The 22153-nt window shown below is 41.6% G+C and overlaps 1 protein-coding gene across 4 annotated transcripts in view; it reads left to right on the top strand.

Annotated features, from left to right (window-relative positions):
- Window positions 1-22153, top strand: part of CFAP263 (cilia and flagella associated protein 263) — a 110692-nt gene that overhangs the window by 64188 nt on the left and 24351 nt on the right. The window lies entirely within an intron of this gene.

Below are 22153 nucleotides of genomic sequence, written 5' to 3'. Positions count from 1 at the left end.
TCTCCCTCTCCCTGTGTCTCTGCCTCTCTCTCTCTCTCATGAATAAATAAATAAAACCCTTTAAAAAAAAAAAAGAATGAATGATTTACAAACTGTGATTATTCAGACTTGCGTATTTGGCAGATGTTTTCTTGAAAATGAGTGGAAGGAGGCTGTCAAGTCAGTGAAAACAACAGAAATATTTGTGGACAATGAGAGATTTTGAGCTTTCAGGTGAAATTAACATTTGGAAAACTTGTGTCAATTATTGTGAGGCAGACAGCTTTCCAGTACTTAAATGAGATTGGCAGTGATTATTAACAAACATGATTTTTAAAATTTATATAATGAAAACATTTGGAAAAATCTGTACAACTCAATGAACCAATATTTTCTAAATGGCCCAAACATGATGTCACAAAATCATGCATGAGTAAAAGATTCACTCAAAGAGCAAGTAGACCAGGGTACCTGGGTGGCTCAGTGGTTGAGCATCTGCCTTTGGCTCAGGTTGTGATCCTGGGATCCTGGGATTGAGCCCTGCATAAAGCTCCTTGCAGGGGAGCCTACTTTTCCCTCTGCCTGTGTCTCTGCCTCTCTCATGAATAAATAAATAAAATCTTTAAAACAACAACAACAACAACAACAACAACAACAACAAAACATAGAGCAACGGGACCAATGGGTTTTAATATAACTGCGTAAAAAAAAAAATCATTGATATGGTTTCAGGTTTCACATTGCAATTAACCTGTAAGGAATAACTATCAGGTGTCAGTCTTGGGTATGGTATCAAAGAAGGATACCTACAACTATCTAAAAAGGCCACTAAAATATCCTACTTTTTCTAACTACCTATATGTGGGAGCCAAATTTTCTTCATATATTTCAACTAAAATAACATAGTGAAACAGATTGAATGCAAATGCAGATATGAGAATTCAGTTGCCTTCTGAGCTAGATATTAAAGATATTTACCAAAAATGTACAACAATGCCACTTTTCTCCAAAATGCTTTTTTTCTGGGAAAAATTTTTTTTCAAAAAATGTACTATGTCAATAATGTAACTAGTTTATTATTTTTTAAAGAATTAACATTTAAATAATAGTTTTTGACTTTTGTTTTAATTTCTAATAAGTAGTTAATTTTTGGTAGATATGCACTATATAAACAAAAGCTCTTTGGAGTAGCAATAATTTTCATAGGGTAAAAATGTTCTGAGACCAGAAATTATTGTTTACAACAATAATTTGTGTGTAGATCTTTTTTTTTTAAGATTTTATTTATTTATTCATGAGAGACACAGATTGAGAGAGAAGCAGAGACACAGGCAGACGGAGAAGCAGGCTCCATGCAGGGAGCCTGATGCGGGACTCGATCCAGGGTCCCCAGGATCACACCCCGGGCTTCAGGCAGCGCTAAACCGCTGTGCCACCAGGGCTGCCCTGTGTGTAGATCTTTTATCAGAATGCTCTACTAGAAGACTGACCTCAGGACCTTTGCACTTGTTCCCTTTGACTATGTCAATTATCATGTCCAGGTTTGGTGAAAAAGGGATGTTTGGAGAAGGCTTACCCATCACCTCCCCTTCTCTGGCATTTTCTCTAACCTGAATACTGTCCTGAATCATCTCCTATACAGAAGACCTAGATGGGCATTGTTCAGGTCTTAATTTAAATGACACTTCCTCAGGAAGACTTTGCATGAAACTTCCTCTCCCCTACTCCACCCTACAGAGGAGAAATAGACTCTCATGGTATCATGTGTCCTTCCCTCACAGCCTTTAACACTGGTTGGGTGGGTGGTTGTGGAGTTGATAATCTTTTTGTTCATTGCTGGATGCTGAATTTCTAGGACATTTGTTCAAAAAATGAAAATGTACGTTCATCCACGTGTGGACCAGCTGAAGCTCTGGGTTGTAGGCTTGGCAATTGTGTGTATGGGCATGCAGTGCAGAACCATGGCTGGATACTTTAAAAAAATCAAACCAGAGCTAGCTTCATTTTAGAATTTATTTTCCAGAGTATCTATAGAGCAAGATATTGCTGCATGGAGTGAGAGACAGAAGAGGTGGGGTGTGCCTTGGATCATCACAGCCTCCACCCCTTCCCTTCTTTTGCTCCTGACAAGTGACCCCTTCGAAGGGGAGGGTAGAAGGACCAAAGAAAGAAGTAGACCACCTTCTTTGTGGGTCTCCATTCAGGCCCTCCTCTCCAGGGAGAAAGCAGAGTGCAAATAAAGATTTTTTGTCTTATATAGATTTGGAAAACGTCTAATTCAGAAAGGCCTAGTGTGGATTCAGTGGCAGGCCCAGAAAATAAGTTATAATGATAAGGAAAGAAGGAAATAATTGTCAAAATATGAATCCATTAAGGCATATTCCCTAGGGGTCTATTTTGGCAGCAAACATAATTAAGCTTAAATTTTAAAGGTCAGTTTTAACCAACTCATGAAGCAAATGGCAACAGTGACATCAGACGTCATCCTGGTCCTCTGTATCTATGACAACCGAATTTCTCAGCCGTGATGAGACATAAAACTAGAACTACTGCATGAGTCCCAGCACTAGCCCCAAATAAGTGTATGAGCAAGTGGCAAACTTGACACTTCTCTTGAGATGTTCTGGTCATTTGTTGGGAAAACAAGCAGTAGAATCTGCTGTTAAGACTGCCTGCTAATGAAGCCAGGTCATCAGCCCCTGCCCTCTTCTGAGTTCTTGCAGAAGAGGAAGATCACTCCCAAATCCATGGCTCTTCATTCACATATTGGTCTTAAGTTGAGGAGTAAAAGTAGCGCAGGAAGGTGATTACTTAAGCATTTTAATCATTTTTTAAAAAACTGGTTTCTTGGGATGCCTGGGTGGCTCAGCAGGTGAGCGTCTGCCTTCAGCTCAGGGCATGATCCCGGGGCCCTGGGATCGAGTCCCATGTCAGGTTCTCTATATGGAGCCTGCTTCTGTCTCTGCCTATGTCTCTGCCTCTCTCTGTGTGTCTCTCATGAATAAATAAATAAAATCTTTTTAAAAAAAGAGAAACCAATCCATATTTATTGTAGGAAATTTCTAAAGTCCAGATCAATGTCAAGAAGAAAAACGACCTGAAATCTCGATCAGGGTATTTATTTCCTTTTTTTCTGCATATGCATTTATTTAATAAAATTAGAATTAATAATATGATTTTTTTCCATGTCATTATTTATAAAAATATTTCAAATATGTTAATACTAACAGTGGCATAAAATTCTATCACATAAACCAACTATAAATTATTTTTAAGCTTTGCCTTGTTTCTTCATCATTGTAAGATTAATTAATTAATTGCATTTTTACAGCCTCTTAGCATGTCCTGTGAAGGCAATCCTGCCCCTCACTTAGGAGGTGGGGCTCATGGCATGTGTTGCATTGGTCTTACCCTATTTTGGGTCCTCAGTGGAAGCTGGAATGAGGAGTCCCAATTTAGTTTCCTGTGTCTTACATAACGTCAGAGTACAGGAATAACAGAGCAAAACAGAGAGAAATACAACAGTGAAGGTAGACTTTCACCCACTTATGTCAGTCCTGGTCAGACTAGATAGTGGAGAAAAAGTAAGAAAATTAGAAATAATAATATAATTAGTATTATTATTTAAATAATTACAGTATTTTATATCATAAAATTATATATATTAACACTGTATTAGTAATAATATATGTATTTATTAATAAACCACAAGAACAATAGAGTCGGTAACTAAATATCTTAAACTGCACCCCTCGAACAGAGTAGACTTCTTCTTAAGCATGAATGGAAAAATTTTATAAAAATGAACCCAAAGGAAAACTAGTTATACATAATGAATTATAAATAGTACAAATCACATTCTCTGATCACGACACCATAAACCTAGAAATAAACAGTAAAAGCAAAACATCAACCATTTGAAAACGTCAGGACTTTTTATCAAACTACCCTTAGACAAAAAACAAATTTATAGACTCTGGGAAATAATGCTGACCAAACACTGCATTCAAACCCCACAGACAGAGCTGTACTCAGGAAAATGGGTAGTTTTACAACATGCTCCTTACTGTATAAAAAAGAAATCTGAAATACAGCAGGCAACCTAGTTTGCCCAAGAAGCAGGGATGAAGAATGTAGTTTTTCCTTTGGGGGTTCCCTGGAAGAGATGCCCATTTTACTAAACTCCCCAGAGTCAAAGGTCTGATCTAACAAAACACTCAAAGAGACAAACAAATAAATATCACAACTCCAGGGCTTATTCAGAGCTCAGTAAATTAGACATTAGTGTTTTGTTGTTTTTTCTTATTATATTGAGATATAATTCACATACCATCCAAGTCACCCACCTAAAGTTTAAACTTCAGTGGCTTTTAGCATAGTCATAGATTTGTGCACCTACCAACACAATCAATTTTAGAACATTTTCATTACCATTAAAACAAAACATACACTTTGATAGTCACTCTCCATTTCTCCCCAATACCCCTGCCCCAGTGCCTGGCAGTCGCTATTCTGCTGTCTCTGGATTTGCCTATTCTGGATAGTTCGTATAAATAGAACCATTTAACATGTGGGGAAAATGGGAATGAGGAGTGACCACTAAATGGCTGATATGAAAGCTCTGGAACACAATGCTTCCAACCAGGTAGAACTAGGTGGTTGCACGACACTGCATCTATTGAATGCCACTGAATCATACTTTAAGATTTTATTTACTTGAGAGAGAGCATGAGCAGGGGGAGAGACAGAATGAGAGGGAGAAGCAGACTCCCTGCCCAGTAGGGAGCCCCACAAGGGCTCAATCTCAGGACCCTGAGATCATGACCTGAGCAGAAGGCAGGTGCTTCACCGACTGAGCCACCCAGGTACCCCGTGAATCATACTTTAAAATGGTTAAAATGGGGCAGCCCGGGTGGCTCAGTGGTTTAGCGCCACCTTTGGCCCAGGGCGTGATCCTGGAACCCCGGGATTGAGTCCCACATCAGGCTCCCTGCATTGGAGCCCACTTGTCCCTCTGCCTCTCTCTCTCATGAATAAATAAATACAATCTTAAAAAAAAATAAAATGGTTAAAAAGGGGACACCTGGGTGGCTCAGGTGTGATCCTGGAGTCAGTGCCACATTGGGCTCCCCCAGGGGGAGCCTGCTTCTCCCTCTACCTGTGTCTCTGTCTCGCTCTGTGTCTCTCATGAATAAATAAATTAAATCTTTAAAAAAAAACAATATATGATCCTGTCTAATGACTTCACAAATACCACTTTGGATTTTTTTAATTACTATTGTAGTAAAGCAGACATAATATAAACTTGACTATTTTAACCATTTTATTTTTTAAAGATTTATGTATTCATGAGAGACACAGAGAGAGAGAGAGAGGCAGAGACACAGGCAGAGGGAGAAGCAGGCTCCATGCAGGGAGCCTGACATGGGACTCAATCCCAGGACTCCAGGATCAGGCCCTGGGCTGAAGGCGGCGCTAAACCACTGAGCCACCTGGGCTGCCCGACAAGATTGTATCTAATTTAAGAATTAGTCATGAATATTTAAGTGAATTCTTTTTTGTCACACTGTATTAAGAGAAACAACAAATCACTACCAGCGAATTATCACCCAAAATAACAAATATTGAAGCATATTTAACAAAAAGAAGGAGCTTAGCATTTTGTTTCTTCAACAGCAAGGTACAGTAATTTTAACAAAACAAACATGAGTTAAAAACTGTTTTCACTATAAATATGAAACGTGCTGTCATTGTATTTCCACAGACCGTGCTGAGTGAATGGGAAAGGACCACTTGCAACGTCAGGTTATGAGGCTGGCTTCCCCCACTCCTCTTTATTTGCAGGTTGGGGAAGGTAGATAATCCTCCAGCTTCTTTTTTTTGTTTTGTTTTTTAAGATTCTATTTATTTATTCATGACAGACACAGAGAAAGAGAGAGAGGCAGAGACATAGGCAGAGGGAGAAGCAGGCTCCATGCAGGGAGCCCGATGTGGGACTCGATTCCAGGTCTCCAGGATCATGCCCCGGGCCGAAGGTGGCACCAAACCTCCGGGCCATCAGGGCTGCCCAATCCTCCAGCTTCTCAAGTCCCGGGAGATTTCTCGCTTGAGCAGCATGAAGGCTGCGTGGACAGGAGAAGGTATTCCTTCTGTAGGGGCTGCCCCGCCTCTTCCCTCTCCCCTTGGGACGGCCTGACTCAGCCAGCGCACAGGGGGCCATCATCTCCCCCAGAGCCTGTCTGATCCTGAAGGTGATTAGGCTCAAAGAAATGGCATCACATTCTAGAGCAAATTCAAGGTATGCACGCACCATGGTCGTGCCAAACGTTCTTCTGTTTCCATGTAAGGGAACATGACAGTTTCTGAATGGTTTGGGATTTTGTTTATTTTTTTAAAAAGATTTTATTTTATTCATGAGAGACACAGAGAGAGGCAGAGACATAGGCAAAAGGAGAAGCAGGCTCCTTGCGGGGAGACCAATTGGGGACTCGATCCCAAGACCTTGGGATCACAACCTGAGACAAAGGCAGCCACTCAATCGCTGAGCCACCCAGGTGCCCCTGGCTTGGGATTTTAGGGGTAAAAATTGTTGAAGAATACTGCAACAAAGCACAGTGGTTTGTGAGGTTGGCTACACATTAGAACCATCTGGCAGCTTTCAAACACCTCCATGCCCTCCCTGGTCCCACCCAGACCAGCTGAGTCAGATGCTGGGGACGCGGCAGGGGCGGGACTTGGCTCCTCAGGTGGTCCCAATGTAAGAGCCTCTTCGACTTTGTAGGAATAACCTGTAGGAGGAACAGAATCCCGCTCCCAAAGGAGCCCGGCAGCAGTTCTCCTGGAAAGCTCTGGACATGCTGGGCGGGTGGAGAAGACACAGGGGAGCCAGGTTTCCATTCACTCCCTCACCCACTTAGTATCCATTTGTTCACTCACTCATTCACTCAACAGTTCTTAGGCTGGGCCCCGGGGAAACCGAGCCAGAAGGGAGGCCGGGTGCCTCCCCCAGAAAGCTCAGAATCTGGCAACCGAGAACCAAACATGTTCTGGAAGAAGCCCTGGGTGTCGTGGAGCACTCAGGGGAAGGGGCGTGTCACCTAGACCACCTAGGCAGGAGGAGGGGGCACCCTTGAAGACAACATTCTTTTTTTTTTATATATATAAATTTATTTTTTATTGGTGTTCAGTTTGCCAACATATAGAATAACACCCCGTGCTCATCCCATCAAGTGCCCCCCTCAGTGCCCGCCACCCAGTCACCCCACCCCCGCGCTCCTCCCCTTCCACCCCCCTAGTTCGTTTCCCAGAGTTAGGAGTCTCTCATGTTCCTGATGACAACTTTCTGAAGGAGGAGACGTCTGACTGGAGACATGGAGGGGGACCAGGTATGAGCCAAGCGCTACACTTCTGAGAAATAGCAAATCCCCCGTGAGCGTGTTCTCAGCCTGGGTGCCCTGGAGCCACTGGGGAGCTTCTAAGCATGTTCACCTCGCATCCCACCTCCAGAGGCTCTGGCTTAATTAGTCTGCAGTGGGGGAGGGCACTTGTATATTTTCTCAATGTCATCATTTTTCATCGAGGTGGAATTCACATGACACAAAATTAACTTTATTTTTTAAATTTTTATTTATTTATGATAGTCACGGAGAGAGAGAGAGAGGCAGAGACACAGGCAGAGGGAGAAGCAGGCTCCATGCACCGGGAGCCCGACGTGGGATTCGATCCCGGGTCTCCAGGATCACACCCTGGGCCAAAGGCAGGCGCCAAACTGCTGCGCCACCCAGGGATCCCGACACAAAATTAATTTTAAAGCGAACAATTCAGCACCATTTAGGGCATTCACTTTGTCATGAAACCACCACCTCCATTTGGTTCCAAAACATTTTCACTGCCCTAAAATAAAATCCTGTATGCATTAAATAGTTACTCCCCGTTCCACCCTTACCCCAGCCCCTGGCAACCATAAATCTGCTTTCCATCTTTACAGATTTAACTTTTCTAGATATTTCACATAACGGGAATCGTGCAAAATGGGACCTTTTCGATCTACCATCTTTCAGCATGTTTTCAAGAACCCTCTTTGTTGTGGCAGGTGTCAGCACGTCATCCCTTTTTAGGCTAGCTTATATTCTTCATATGGATATTCCATAATTTGTTTATCCACTCACCCATCAATGGACATGTGGTTTGTTTCCTCCGTGTGACTATTGTGAATAGTGCTGCTATTCATGTAACACAAAAATTTGACATCTATTTTTCAATCCTTTATGGGTATATACTGGACATCTGTAGTTTTTAAAAGCTCCCCAAAGATTCTAATACGTTGGCAAGGTTGTAATCTAAGGTTGTAAACCATAGATTTGGAACAGTGGTCCCCAAATGTGGTTCTGGTTTAAAGATTTTATTTATGTACGTACTTATGTATTTATTTAAGAGGGAGAGAGCACGCATGTGGGTGAGTACAAGGTGGGGGAAGGAGAAAAGGGGGAGTGAGGGAGAGGGGGAAAGAACCTCAAGCAGATCCTGCACTGAGCAAGGAGCCCTAGGGGGGGCTGGATCTCGTGTCCCTGATACCATGACTTGAACTGAAAACATGAGTGAGGGATCCCTGAGTGGCGCAGCGGTTTGGTGCCTGCCTTTGGCCTAGGGCACGATCCTGGAGACCCGGGATCGAATCCCACATCGGGCTCCCGGTGCATGGAGCCTGCTTCTCCCTCTGCCTGTGTCTCTGCCTCTCTCTCTCTCTCTCTCTCTGTGACTATCATAAATAAATAAATAAATAAATAAATAAGAAAGAAAGAAAGAAAGAAAACATGAGTGAGATGCTTAGCCGACTGAGCCACCCATGTGCGTCTGGTTCTGGTTTAATAGATTCCCAGGCCTTCCTCTGGACAGTCTAATTTAGTGGCTCAAGGAATCTCTCTTTCTGGCCTCCTCTCTGTGTGGCATCTCCTTCCTCCTTGTTGACAGGCCAGCGTACCTATTAGCCTCAGGAGTGCTTCTGACAGCGTACGTCTTATCCAGTGCAGGAACAACACTTCCCCTCCAAGGGAGGTCCCTCACTTCCCCAGCCCAGTGCCCTGGAGCTTGTTTTTCTGGGACCCACTCCAGGTAAGGAGGGGATGCTGCTCATCCTTCCTGCCCAGACCTCTGCTCCTGATCTCCTTGGGGAGCCTCTTGGGCATGCTTATTCCCCAAGAACAAATCATCACATTTAGAGATGGTGCAATCTGGATTGATCTTTATGGCCTAGAGCCCTCTGACTCTTTAAAGACGTATTTGGCCTAGCGATGCCCCCACCAGTCACATGTCTCATTCATGGGATATCCTGGTCCAAAGCATCGACATTTTGGTTACAGATGACCACACAGTTGTCACCAAGAATCTTTTACATTAGTGTCACTAAAAGTCCCATCCTGGAGATTATCTCCAAGCAAAGGAAGCTGCTCCAAAAGTGATCACAATCTTCAGAGACAGAAAAGTGACCACTTTGAAAAAGCACTTCTCTGGCTTCAGAAAATTTGAAGTCCATGAGTACCAGTTATTTAAATAAACCAAAATTATATGGGTTCTGGCACCAGCATCAAATCCAAGGACATCATGGGGCCTCTGTGAGTATTTACAAACATACCTGGTGTGATCTCCTGCAGGTAAGGCAGCCCCTTTCCTCCCCTGAGAACTGGAAAACCAGAGAAACAGACTTGTTTGCCTCAATGCAAGGGTCAAAGCAGCTCTAAAGAGCTTGAGCATTACAAGACAAAAATTTGAAAATGCTTGCATGTCAACCAAGTCCCACTCTATAAGTCAAAGAGCAAAACCACCTTAATATATTTAATCTACATGTGGAAATGCTTATAACATCTACTTTTACAATAGGCCACTTTGCTCAATGCATTAACACATATCTTATTTAATCCTCACAACTGCCACGTGAGGTAGAATTCATTTTTTTGACAGTTTTTTAAAAAAGATTTTATTTATTCATGAGAGACACACACACACACACACACACAGAGAGAGAGAGAGAGAGAGAGAGAGAGGCAGAGACATAGGCAGAGGGAGAAGCAGGTTCTACACAGGGAGCCCGATGTGGGACTTGATACTGGGGCTCCAGGATCATGCCCTGGGGCTGAAGGCAGACACTCAACCCCTGAGCCACCCAGGCATCCCAGGAAGTAGAACTTATTATCTACATTTTAAAGATGAGATTAAAAAATAATAATAAAGATGAGGAGATTGAAGCTCAGAGAGTATAAGCAACTTGCCCGAGGTCACACAGCTATTAAGTAATGGAGCTGGGATGCAAGCCCAGATCTGACTTCACAGTATATGCTCTAAATTACAAATATTCTCTTGAAAATTGTATTTTGGGAAAGGAATGACCTACTGCTCTGCACAGATGCTGCACCCACTCAGAGTGGTAAGAAGGATTTAAAAAGGATATCCTCTGGGCGTGTTTAAAAAATAGAACATGATGTAAGCTAAGTGCTAGACTGTGCAGTCTGTGGGAGGCACGGACCTGGTGAATATCCCTAGTTTCCAACGCCTGGCCCAGTAGAGGATGTGAGCTCTGCTGGGTAAGATCTGGTGATGTTCCACTTGATCTTAGATTGCTCTTTCAAATTTAACAACTTATAAATCCATTAGGTTACATCTTTTTAGAGCTTCTGTTCTACAAGGTGACTTTCTAAGACATTATTCATTTTAGACAACGCCAGTTGTTAGGTAAAGAGGGTTCCCAGAGTGGCAACAGAATAAGAACACTCCTTCCGCAAGTGGGTAGGTTCTGGGCTCTCATTCTTTCTGGAAGTTACCACATACATATTATCTCTCATCCATTGTCCAAGAAAGCTCTCCAGCCACAAGCCACCTGGCCAACCAAATGCCACCCTGGCACTTGTGTGTGGTGGTCACTTCAGCCAGCAGGCGGCGATCTTGCCTGAGACATTCCACCTTCCAGGTTTCTCGGAAGGGCAGCCAGATGCGACACTCCAGCCAATTAACTGAAAAGGTCTCTATGCGGAGGACTCCTTGGCAGAGAAGCTGGTATTCACAACAGTGAAAGAAAGTGTCCAAAGGAAATGCACCTTCTCTGGTCTGTGATCATTGTTTTTTTTTTGTTCGTTTTGTTTTTTTAATTTTTATTTATTTATGATAGTCACACACAGAGAGAGAGAGGCAGAGACACAGGCAGAGGGAGAAGCAGGCTCCATGCACCGGGAGCCCGACGTGGGATTCGATCCCGGGTCTCCAGGATCGCGCCCTGGGCCAAAGGCAGGCGCTAAACCGCTGCGCCACCCAGGGATCCCTGTTTTGTTTTTTTAAGAAGGAACTGCTTTTTAAAAAAGGAAACAATTGCTTGCTTTTGTCGACTTACTGAAATTTTATTATTACATTAAAATTGGGCAGCCCGGGTGGTTCAGTGGTTTAGCCTGCCTGCAGCCAAGGCTCAGGGCATGATCCCGGGATCCAGGATCCAGTCCCCCATCAGGCTCCTTGCATGGAGCCTGCTTCTCCCTCTGCCTGTGTCTCTGCCTCTCTCTCTCTCTCTCTCTCTCTCTCTCTGTCTCTATGAAAAAATAAATAAAATCTTAAAAAAAATAAACTCATTAAAATTTTAATTACAAGCTTGGCAGGTTAGGGTGTTTTCATTGATGTCAAGTAGCCTGAATTTGCCTCATTTTCCAAGGCAGCTTAGCATCTGGACTTTCTTTTAAATGAATTCTCAAAGTAGAGGCTGAACAGGTGGATTGGCCTTGCAGGAGAATGTCTGTCTGTGGCTGTCACCCTCCCTGGGTTTAGAACATTATCACTACTTTAGTGAAACTTGGGGTCTCAGCTGCTTTTTGCCTTCCCCCGCAGAATCTCATGGACAGGCTGTGAATCCAGGAGACTGAGAAGGGCCCTGTTTTTGTATTGGAGATTGAGGCTAGGGTTCTTTTTGATAGAAATTCTCTCTTGCTGCCAAAACAAAACACCTTCAAAAACCAGTAACATCAGGGCACTTGGGTGGCTCAAAGGCAGTTGAGCGTCTGCCTTTGGCTCAGGTCGTGATCCCGGGTCTTGGGATCAAGTCCCACACCAGGCTCCCTGCATGGAGCCTGCTTCTCCCTCTCCATGTCTCTGCGTCTTTCTCTGTGTCTCTCATGAATAAATAATAAATTTTTTTTAGAAAGTACTGTCGCAAAGACCCAGGGGCACACAGAGGCAGTGGGGATTATACTTCAAGATTGGGAAAGACAAAGCTCTTTACAGAAATGGTGTTTAAACCTGGTTGTGGTCAGTTTGAATAGAGTCACAGAGCTTAGTGTTTCTAAGCTTGAATTGTAAACGAAAGCTAAAAAAATCCAAGCTTCCAAGTAGAAAACTGTGATCCAAATTATTTTTGAAAAGATGATCAACACACAACCCTTTTGGATTTGCACGTTAGAGGTGTTCCAAAATCTTTTGTTTGGAAAGATGGAAATAGGCATCACTACTCAGAACACAGATGAGTTTTTCTGGAAGCTCATCTGGAAATGCAATTGTATGACATCCTCGAAGTCAGGAATAAGTATTGGGCAAGAAGAAACACCTGATTGGAGCATTTTCCTGTCTCAGACCTTTCTCCTGGGAGAGGATTCTGTCCTCACCTAGCTGGCAGGGTGGACTTTTCCCCACTGCTTGGGGGAGACTTCTCTCCTGCCTTTGCCTTCCCCCTAACTTTGATTGACCTCAGAGAAAACCACAGTGGCTGTCTTTTTGTTCTGGCAAATGGTAAAAGTAAAGAACCACCATGGGTAATTGTGGAGTTGGAAAGGACAGAACTCAGATTGTCCCACTCCCTTGTTTGTAGAAGTGGAGGCTAGTGACTTGCCTGAGTCTCCTTGGGTTACGTACAGCTTGGCTGGAGGCAGCAGATCTGATGTCTAGTTAGGAGTGTTTTCCACTGAGTCCCAAGTGCCTAAGACTAGGTCAAGGGGACTTAACTCATCAAAAATTACTTAGGGACATCTCATGACCAAGTCCCCGAGAGAGTTCTCTTTGGGCCACTGACAGAACTTAGCTCCCATGATGTAAAAATCCAAGGAATGGTGAGGCTGCAGAACATTTTGTGGGGGTTTTTTAATGGCCATAATCTGATGAATAAAATAACTTTTTTTTGTAATAATAAATTTATTTTTTATTGGTGTTCAATTTGCCAACATACAGAATAACACCTAGTGCTCATCCCATCAAGTGCCTGCGTCAGTGCCCGCCACCCAGTCACCCCCACCCCCTGCCCTCCTCCCCTTCCACCACCCCTAGTTCGTTTCCCAGAGTTAGGAGTCTTCCATGTTCTGTCTCCCTTTCTGATATTTCCCACTTATCTTTTCTCCTTTCCCCTTTATTCCCTTTCACTATCCTTTATATTCCCCAAATGAATGAGTCATACAATGTTTGTCCTCCGATTGACTTACTTCACTCAGCATAATACCCTCCAGTTCCATCCACGTCGAAGCAAATGTTGGGTATTTGTCGTTTCTAATGGCTGAGTAATATTCCATGTATACATAAACCACATCTTCATAAAATAACTTTTTAAAAAATAATTATTTGTATATATACCCTGGCTCCTTTATGAGAGTATAAGTTCTTTGAGGGTGGAGAAAGTTTTATGTCCATTCCTATAGATTCTGTAATTCCCTCTCTACTCACAGTTCATGTCCAAGAAGTATTCATTGTTTGATTGAACTGAGATGGCTCTGAATTAAAGACTGGATTTATTTATTTATTTATTTATATTTTTAAAGATTTTATTTAAGATTTTATTCATGAGAGACACACAGAGAGAGGCAGAGATACAGGCAGAGGGAGAAGCAGGCTCCATGCAGAGAACCTGATGTGGGACTCAATCCCAGGACTCCGGGATCATGGCCTCAGCCAAAGGCAGACACTCAACCACTGAGCCACCCAGCATCCCTAAAGACTAGATTTAAAAACTCAAAGCAATGGCAGGATTGTTCACACCTCTCATTTATAGGTGTTTTTCTCCCCATGACCAGGCCTCCTGCAAGTTCTCCTTTTCTCTCAAACTTTTTCTCTGTGACAGGCATTGGAAGTCTCGTCATGAATAGCCATTTCCTGTTACTTGCTTCATATATAACATATTTTTTCCACCAAGGTTGTCCTCAAAGGCCAGGCTAATGTTTCCTATGCTCCAGTGTGCAAGTCAGTATGTGGTAGTGAGCTAGACCCAGAGACAAATTCCAAAGACTATCGAAAAGAACGGTTTCTGAATTGGTAAGAATTTACATGATGCTTTTTAAAAAGATTTTATTTATTCATGAGAGACACAGAGAGAGGCAGAGAGACATAGGCAGAGAAGAAGCATGCTCCCTGTGGGAAGCCCGATGAGGGACTCGATCCCAGGACCTGGGATCACGACCTGAACAGAAGGCAGATGTTCAACCACTGAGCCACCCAGGCATCCCAACATGATGCTTTTAGATAGCATTTTTTTAAAGTTCTCTCTCAGAAACTATTCCTTTTTTCAATTATTCCTTTTTTGAATTCAAAAATTGTTTTTTCAACAACATAACAAGTTTTTAATTTTCAATTTTTATTCAGAATATATTTTTTAGAATTTTTAAAAAAGATTTTATTTATTTATTCATAGAGACACAGAGAGAGAGAGGGAGGCAGAGGCACAGGCAGAGGGAGAAGCAGGCTCCATGCAGGGAGCTGGACGAGGGACTCTATCCAGGGTCCTCAGGATCAAACCCCGGGCTGCAGGGGGCGCTAAACCGCTGCGCCACCGGGGCTGCCCTCAGAATAATTTTTTAAATTCATATGATTTAGTTTTACTTGTGAAATTTCCATAACACAAAATTTACCATCTTAACCACATTGAAGTGTACAGTTTGGTGGTAGAGAGTACATTCATATTGTACATTCATTTTGGACTTTTCTCATCTTGCAAACCTCAAACTCTGTATGCATTAAACAGTAACTCCCTCTTCTCCCTTCCCCCCAGCTCCAGGTAAGCACCATTCTATCTTCCAACCAACTCTATAAATTTGACTACTCTAGTGCTTTATGTTAGTGGAATTATACAGTATTTGAATTTTTGTGACTGGCTTGTTTCACTTAGTGTAATGTCTTCAAGTATTATCCACACTGTAGCATATGTCAGAATTTCCTTTCCTTTTAAGGCTGAATAATATTCCATTATATAAAAGTGCCACATTTTGTTTATCCATTCATCCATCAATGGACACTTGGGTTGGGTTGATTTTGCCTCTTGGCTATTGTGATTAATGCTGGTATGAACATAGGTATACAAATATCAGTTCTAGTCCCTGTTTTTAATTTATTTGGGTATATACTCAGAAATATAATTTCTGGATTATTTGATAATTCCATTTTTAATTTCTTGAGGAACTTCCATACTGTTTTCCATAGTCGCTATGCCATTCTACACTCCTGCCAGCAGTACACTAGAGTTCCAATTTCTCCATATCCTTGCCAACATTTGTTATTTTCTGTTGTTTATGTTTTTGTTTATGGTGGTCATCCTAATGACTGTGAAGTGGTATCTCATTGTGGTTTTATTTTGCATTTCCTTAATGATTAGTGATGTTGAGCACCTTTTTGTGTACTAACTGGCCATTTTTATATTTTCTTTAGAGAAATATCTATTCATTCTTTGCACATTTTAAAATCAAGTTATTTGGGGTTTTTTGTTGAATTGTAGAGGTTGTTTAAATAATCTGGATATGTATGACTTACAAATATTGTATCACATTTCATGAATTGCCTTTCCACTCTTGATGGTGTCCTCTGATGCACAAAAGTTTTCAATTTTGATATAGTTTCAATTTGTCTACTTTTCTTTCACTACCTATGCTTTTAATGTCTTATCCAAGAATAAGCTAACAATTTGATAGTGCTATGAAGTCCCCCCAAATGGTTTCTAACCCTAAAATATTAGAAATTCGACATCAGTTCAAGCGGGGAATTTCATTATTTCATTTTTTTTAATTGCAGGTGGGGGCACTTGAGTGGCTTAGTCGGTTGAGTGTCCAACTCTTGAGGTAGGCTCAGGTCTTGATCTCAGAGTCACTGGACATGGAGCCTACTTAAAAAAAATAAACAAAATTACAAGTGAATTGAATTAGTATCATTTTGATTAGGGATTGTGTTGCCATTACTGAGAATGTTTGAATCTTATTTTTGTGTTGTGCCCTGATGAGTAATAAGAGAGCCTGAGCCAGCCACTGCTAAAGTATCCTGACTCTCTTCATCAGTAGGCTTGGCTTACAGGATCAATGTAACATGTCTTCACTACTGGGTGAATCTCTGTCCTTAGAATACCTGGAAGAAGCAGAGGGTACAGACATGGTCTTATAGACATAATTATTTTTTATATATAGACATAATTAATGAGGAAAAAATGTCAGGCATCTCAGAAAAGATTGTTACTCTTGGAATTTTTTAAGACTTTATTTATTCATGAGAGACATAGAGAGATTGACAGAGACATAGACAGAAGGAGAAGCAGGATCCCTGAGAGGAGCCTGATGTGGGACTTGATCCCAGGACCCAAGATTATGATCTGAGCCAAAGGCAGATACTCAACCATTGAGCCACCCAGGTGCCCCAACTCTTGGAATTTTAACTGGCCAAGTATTATTATAAATTTTATCTGAAAAGCATATATATGACAACTATGTAGAATAAAAATTATACCTCAGAAAACAAAGGAGGATTGAGTGAACATGTACTTTCATCATAGGAGAGGAAGAGAGGCTTGAAATATGCTCTGATGGCAACTTTCTGATTACTCTGGTTGATACCAAAAAAAAAAAAACACCCAAAGCTTCAAGTACAATTTCCACAACATTCTGCTTAACCCCCAAAGAATTTATTTTTGTCACTCATTTATAGTATCCATAAAGTTATCTACTCTATAGGAGTGGGGAGGGGCAGAGAGTGAGGGAGAGAAAGAGAAAGAATCTCAAGTCAACTCCACTGCTGATGGCAGAGCCCCCCCCCCCATGTGGGGCTTGATCCTATGAACCTGACTGAGATCATGACCCAACCTACTGAGCCACCCAGGCACCCTTACTCTAAAGGATTCTTAAAAGTTTCTCCTACATTTCCCTCAAATTTGAAAACAAGCACTTGTCTTTATTTGTGGGCTCACATGAAAATATCAACCTTACATGATTATGAGAACTTAAAATATAGACTCATTCTCAAGTCACCAAAAAATATTGGAAGTGTCAAAAATACATTCTTAATTATATTCTGGTTTGGAATTTTAAAAGTTTTAACAATCATGAGTCTTTATATTAAAATGTAAGTTGACCTTTTTCAAATACTGGGCTTACTGATATATAAAAGAGAGAATGTCATAAAATAAAATTTATGTGAGTTTTACCTAGCAACTCATATTAATGGGGAGTTTTGGGAAAATAATAATAATGGCAGTAACATTTTAGAGTTATTACTAAGTTGGAGATGAAGATTATGATACATTTTTCCTGTCTCTGATGTTACCACCTACCCAAATCAAAGAAAAACAAGTGTAATATATTTTCCACCTATAGGTGGCAATATTTGTACTATTAGCATCCTCTTTATTAAAAGGCAGATTATTAGAAATAACTAGAAATCATCTTTTTGCAAAAATTTTTAGAACTCTTTAATTATGAAAATGTTGAACAGAAATAAAAGTGTAGAGAGTAATATCATGAACCACCGTGTTCTCACCAGCTATTTCAACAGTTACCATCATCAGTCTTGTTTTATTGGCCCAGATCCCCTTCTCCACCACCTGGATTTTTTTTTTTTTAGAGTTTGTTTGTTTGTTTGTTTGTTTGTTTGTTTGTTTAGGTAATCTCTATACCCAATGTGGGACTTGAACTCAGGATCCCAAGACCAAGAGTCCCATGCTGTTCTCACTGAGTCAAGCAGGCACCTCCCACCATCTGGATTTATTTTGAAGCAAATCTCAGACAATGAAAAATTAAAATAGAAAAATAAAGTCATGGTACCACCTTTAAAACACTGCCAAGGAATTCTAGTAGCATGCATGGAATCCTATGGACAAGTAAGAAACCAACAAAAGCAAGCTCCCTACTATGAAGATGAAGAAGCATTAAATGTCATATCCTATAAAACATGGGGTGATATAACTCCATCTGTCAAAAATGTAAGAATGTTTTTATTACATACATTGAGCATGCAGGTGAAGTATAGGTCTGAAGGAGAGAAACTTCTTTTTTTAAGCGATGACTAAGTTACAGAAATATTGAGTGACAGAATTTATGACATCCATTTCCTTCCTTGCGGCTAAAAAAGTGGATAAGACCAAGTTGGAAGTTTTGGCAAGATGAATGATGAGATATATAAAGGGGATACAGTAAGCAAGAGGAATGGAAAATTACTGACTTGTTAGAACAAAGCAGTGACAGCTGCTAGCTCTAAAATTAGGAGCAGAGAAGAAATTTTCAGAACACCACCAAACAAAGGCACAATCCACCCGCGTCTCTTTGGATTTTAACCCCTGAAACAATACAAGGCAAAGACCTACTGCCAGCATGACCACTTCATGGCTGTTCTTGCCCTATCCCTGATGCTCTCTGTGTCCAGGACCACCTCTCCGCAGAGGGCGCCCTTGACAAACAGCTCAAATGAAAACCAAGGGGGGACTGAGTATTTCTGGAAAGACTTAAGTGTTTCTTTGATTTACTGAGATGTTTATGACTTCACAGACAATCTGAAAGCCTAAGACATATTGCTTACATCTGTATCATGCTCTCTGAGGTCTTCTAGCCCAGACTCTGGAAATGAAATGATTCCCAAAAGCACTTGAGGCTTCTGGGTTGTAGATTCTTTCACCTACCTGAAATAGAAACTTAGCCACTGCTACTAGACATTTTTTTAGTTATAAAAAAATCCCACATAATTATCTATACACAGAGCACCTCAGAATTAATAGAAGGCAATGCTAGGGTTCCCCAGACCTGCTTTCTAGTCAGGTCATTGCTCCCCGGGTGACCAAGGACATCACACAAGCCAGGTGAGGCTTGAGTTTCCTGCCTCAGGAAGAGGGAGTAGCTGTGCTTGCTGTAACTGAGTCATGGGAATATTGCTAAGGACAACTAGGAAAACCACCATAAACACACTCCGAAGTTTTTAAAACACTAAAAAGTTAGGTGGCATAAGGGTTCCTTTTGTTCTGTTTCATGATTGGCTATGTTTTTATGCTAGTAGAGGTCATTTGCTCTCTTGATGATGACCTAACATCAACTTCTCCTTTGCTGATAACAGTCAGCAAGTTTGCCCTAGGGCCACCTCTCCCCACTCTCAGTCCTCTGCTCAGGTACACTTGACCCCACCTTCCCCACCAGAGCAGGAGCTGGTCTGTCCACAGGATGGCACGTGCCCAGTGCGCGGGGGGGCGGGGACGGCTTGTAGCTTTGAATGGGGTTTTAGGGGAGTGATGAAAATCCTTTCTTCTCTTTTCCTGCTGGACTTGAACCTGGAAGAATGAGAGGGTACAACTGCAGCCACCTTGACTCAACATGAAAGCTGGGAATGAAGCTAACACCCAGAGAGAACACAGCCAATACACTAAGAGGTGGAGGCCTGAGCACATCACTTTAAGTCCCAAACCCAGATCCCCCAGGACCCTCACTTATTTCAGCACATTCCCAGGTGGGGTTGGGTCTTCTGAAACTTGCTATAACAAGAATCCTGACAAGACATTTGCTTAATAACTTGGCACAAGGTACCCAACAGCTTCATGCAGGGAAGCTCACTACATCACAGAGTATCTCAAATGCAGGGATTCTTTGGTCACTGACTATCCCACAAATCCTTGTTTACCTCTGAATTAGAACTCTCTTAAATAATGTCTGAAGTGTCTAGTTTCACTTCCTCCTTTGCTCTCAGGAAATCAGTGAAATACCATTTCTTGGAATTTTGAGGATTTCTGACCTAGGATGGTGGCTGCCAACTGGAGACAATGACCTGGTTCCTGTATATTTCAGATTCATTGCTACATGGGGGTGTTAATATGGAGATATTTGCTGCAAACAAATAAATTTGTGGATTATATCCATTTTCCAGACCACCTGAGAGTGAAGAATTTGAAAGTGCTCTTACTCAATAGCTAAAAGGAGAGGGGGTCCTGACCATCACCTCTCCAAAAAGCTAGAATACTGGTTTGATTTATGGTTTGCACTACAAAATGCCAATAATGTAAAGTAAGATATAGGAAGAGGTGGTAAAAGCTTCATGTAAGGTCAGATATTGGAACAATTAAGCAGGGGAAGCCTTTTTTTTTTTTTTTTTTGGGAAGCCTTTTTAAACATAAGTTACTGTTCAGAAACATTTTTGCTGATAGTAGACTAAAGCTGTCAGAACCTTCCGTGTCTCTTTAGGGAAAGGAGGCACTTTTCAATTCCATTATGTTCACTACAAGTCCTTCGTTGGAAAATTATGGTCAGTGTAGAGCAGAGAAATGCCACCACTGTGTAGATCAGGATTTCTTAAGTTCAATACTATGGAGATTTGGGGCCAGATAACTCCTTGTTGTCGATAGCTGTCCTGTCCATTGTAGGATGTTTACCAGCATTCTCTACCCACCAGATACCAGGAACACCCATCCCCAACTATGAGAACCAAAAATGTGTCCAGACATTGCCAATGTCCCGTGAGGGGGAAATTGCCCCCCAGTGGAGGACCATGGGTGTACAGTTTCAGCCACTAAAACAAAACCTGTCACTGAATTGAAACTGAACTGGTTACCCACAAGGCTTGGGCTACCATCTGGTGCAGTTATTATGAAGATTAATGAAGAAGCTATCTACTGTGGCTCACTTGGGAAATTCCAAAAAGTAAAATATGGGCTGATAATCCTACAGTGGTTAAATAATCAGACTATAATATATTTAGAGTGTTTATAAACTGTAAGCGATTTCAGCTCAGTAAAGTTCCTTTTCTTTAAATCATTATTTTACTGTAAACAACAACAACAAAACTAGTGTTTGTATGATTCTACTCATCTAAGCTACCTAGAGTAGTCAAGTACATAGAAAGGACAAGAGTAGTTGTCAGTTGAGGGAAAGGAGAAGTAGGAAGTTACTGTTTAATGGATACAAGAGTTTCCATTTTGCGAACTGGAAAGAGTTCTGGAGATTAGTTACACAGCAATTTGTGTTACTTAACACTACTGAACTGTACACTTAAAATGGTTAGGATGGTAAATTTTATATATATATATATATATATATTTTTTTTTTTTATTTATGATAGTCACAGAGAGAGAGAGAGAGGCAGAGACACAGGCAGAGGGAGAAGCAGGCTCCATGCACCGGGAGCCTGATGTGGGACTTGATCCCGGGTCTCCAGGATCGCGCCCTGGGCCAAAGGCAGGCGCCAAACCGCTGCGCCACCCAGGGATCCCAGGTAAATTTTATATTATGTGTATTTTACCACAATAAAAAAATATAGTGTTCACCTCATTTGTGGTTGAGAGAAAGTAAAACTTTTCCATGAATTTCAATGCCCGTCTTAGTTTATCCCAGACTGAAAAACCCCAAAAAGGGCTCTCTGATTGGCCTGGCTTTGGAAATGCCCATGTGTAAACCAATCAGAGGTGGACAGGATGGGGGCAATATGATTTTCTCAGGCTTCAGGAGAGAAGGAAAGATCACATACCCATCCCTGACCCAATTCACTCTAGCCAGGGATGGGGAATCTGTCATGGCCAGTTTTCATCCATACTATACGGCTGGAATGGGCAGAGAAGCAAGTTCTAGAAAAGAGTGGGAAAGGAGGTTCAGGGCAGACAAAAAAAATAACTGAATATTCCAATATTCAATCATCATAATTATGATCTAGTGTTGTCTTTCCTAGTTCCCTCCTGTTATCACTGTTACCAAACTGAAACTCAGCTGGTTACATACCCAGAGCTTGGGATACCATCTGGTACAGTCATCGTGAAGATTAATGAGGTGCAGGCTTTTGCAAACGGAAACACATGACTTATAAAAGCGTGTTGAATAAGAGTCTGCATTGCATAGCCTGGGAAGAGACTGGAGTTGACTCCGGTTTATTCATTGCCTCATCAATGAAGGCATTAGACATTAGAATGCCAGGTAAGAGCTGTACCACCATGAACTTGGGAGTCAGTGAACCT

The sequence above is a fragment of the Canis aureus genome, chromosome 5 (genome assembly GCF_053574225.1).
Source record: "Canis aureus isolate CA01 chromosome 5, VMU_Caureus_v.1.0, whole genome shotgun sequence".
Lineage (NCBI taxonomy): Eukaryota > Metazoa > Chordata > Mammalia > Carnivora > Canidae > Canis > Canis aureus.
This window is presented reverse-complemented; position numbering and strand designations above follow the sequence as displayed.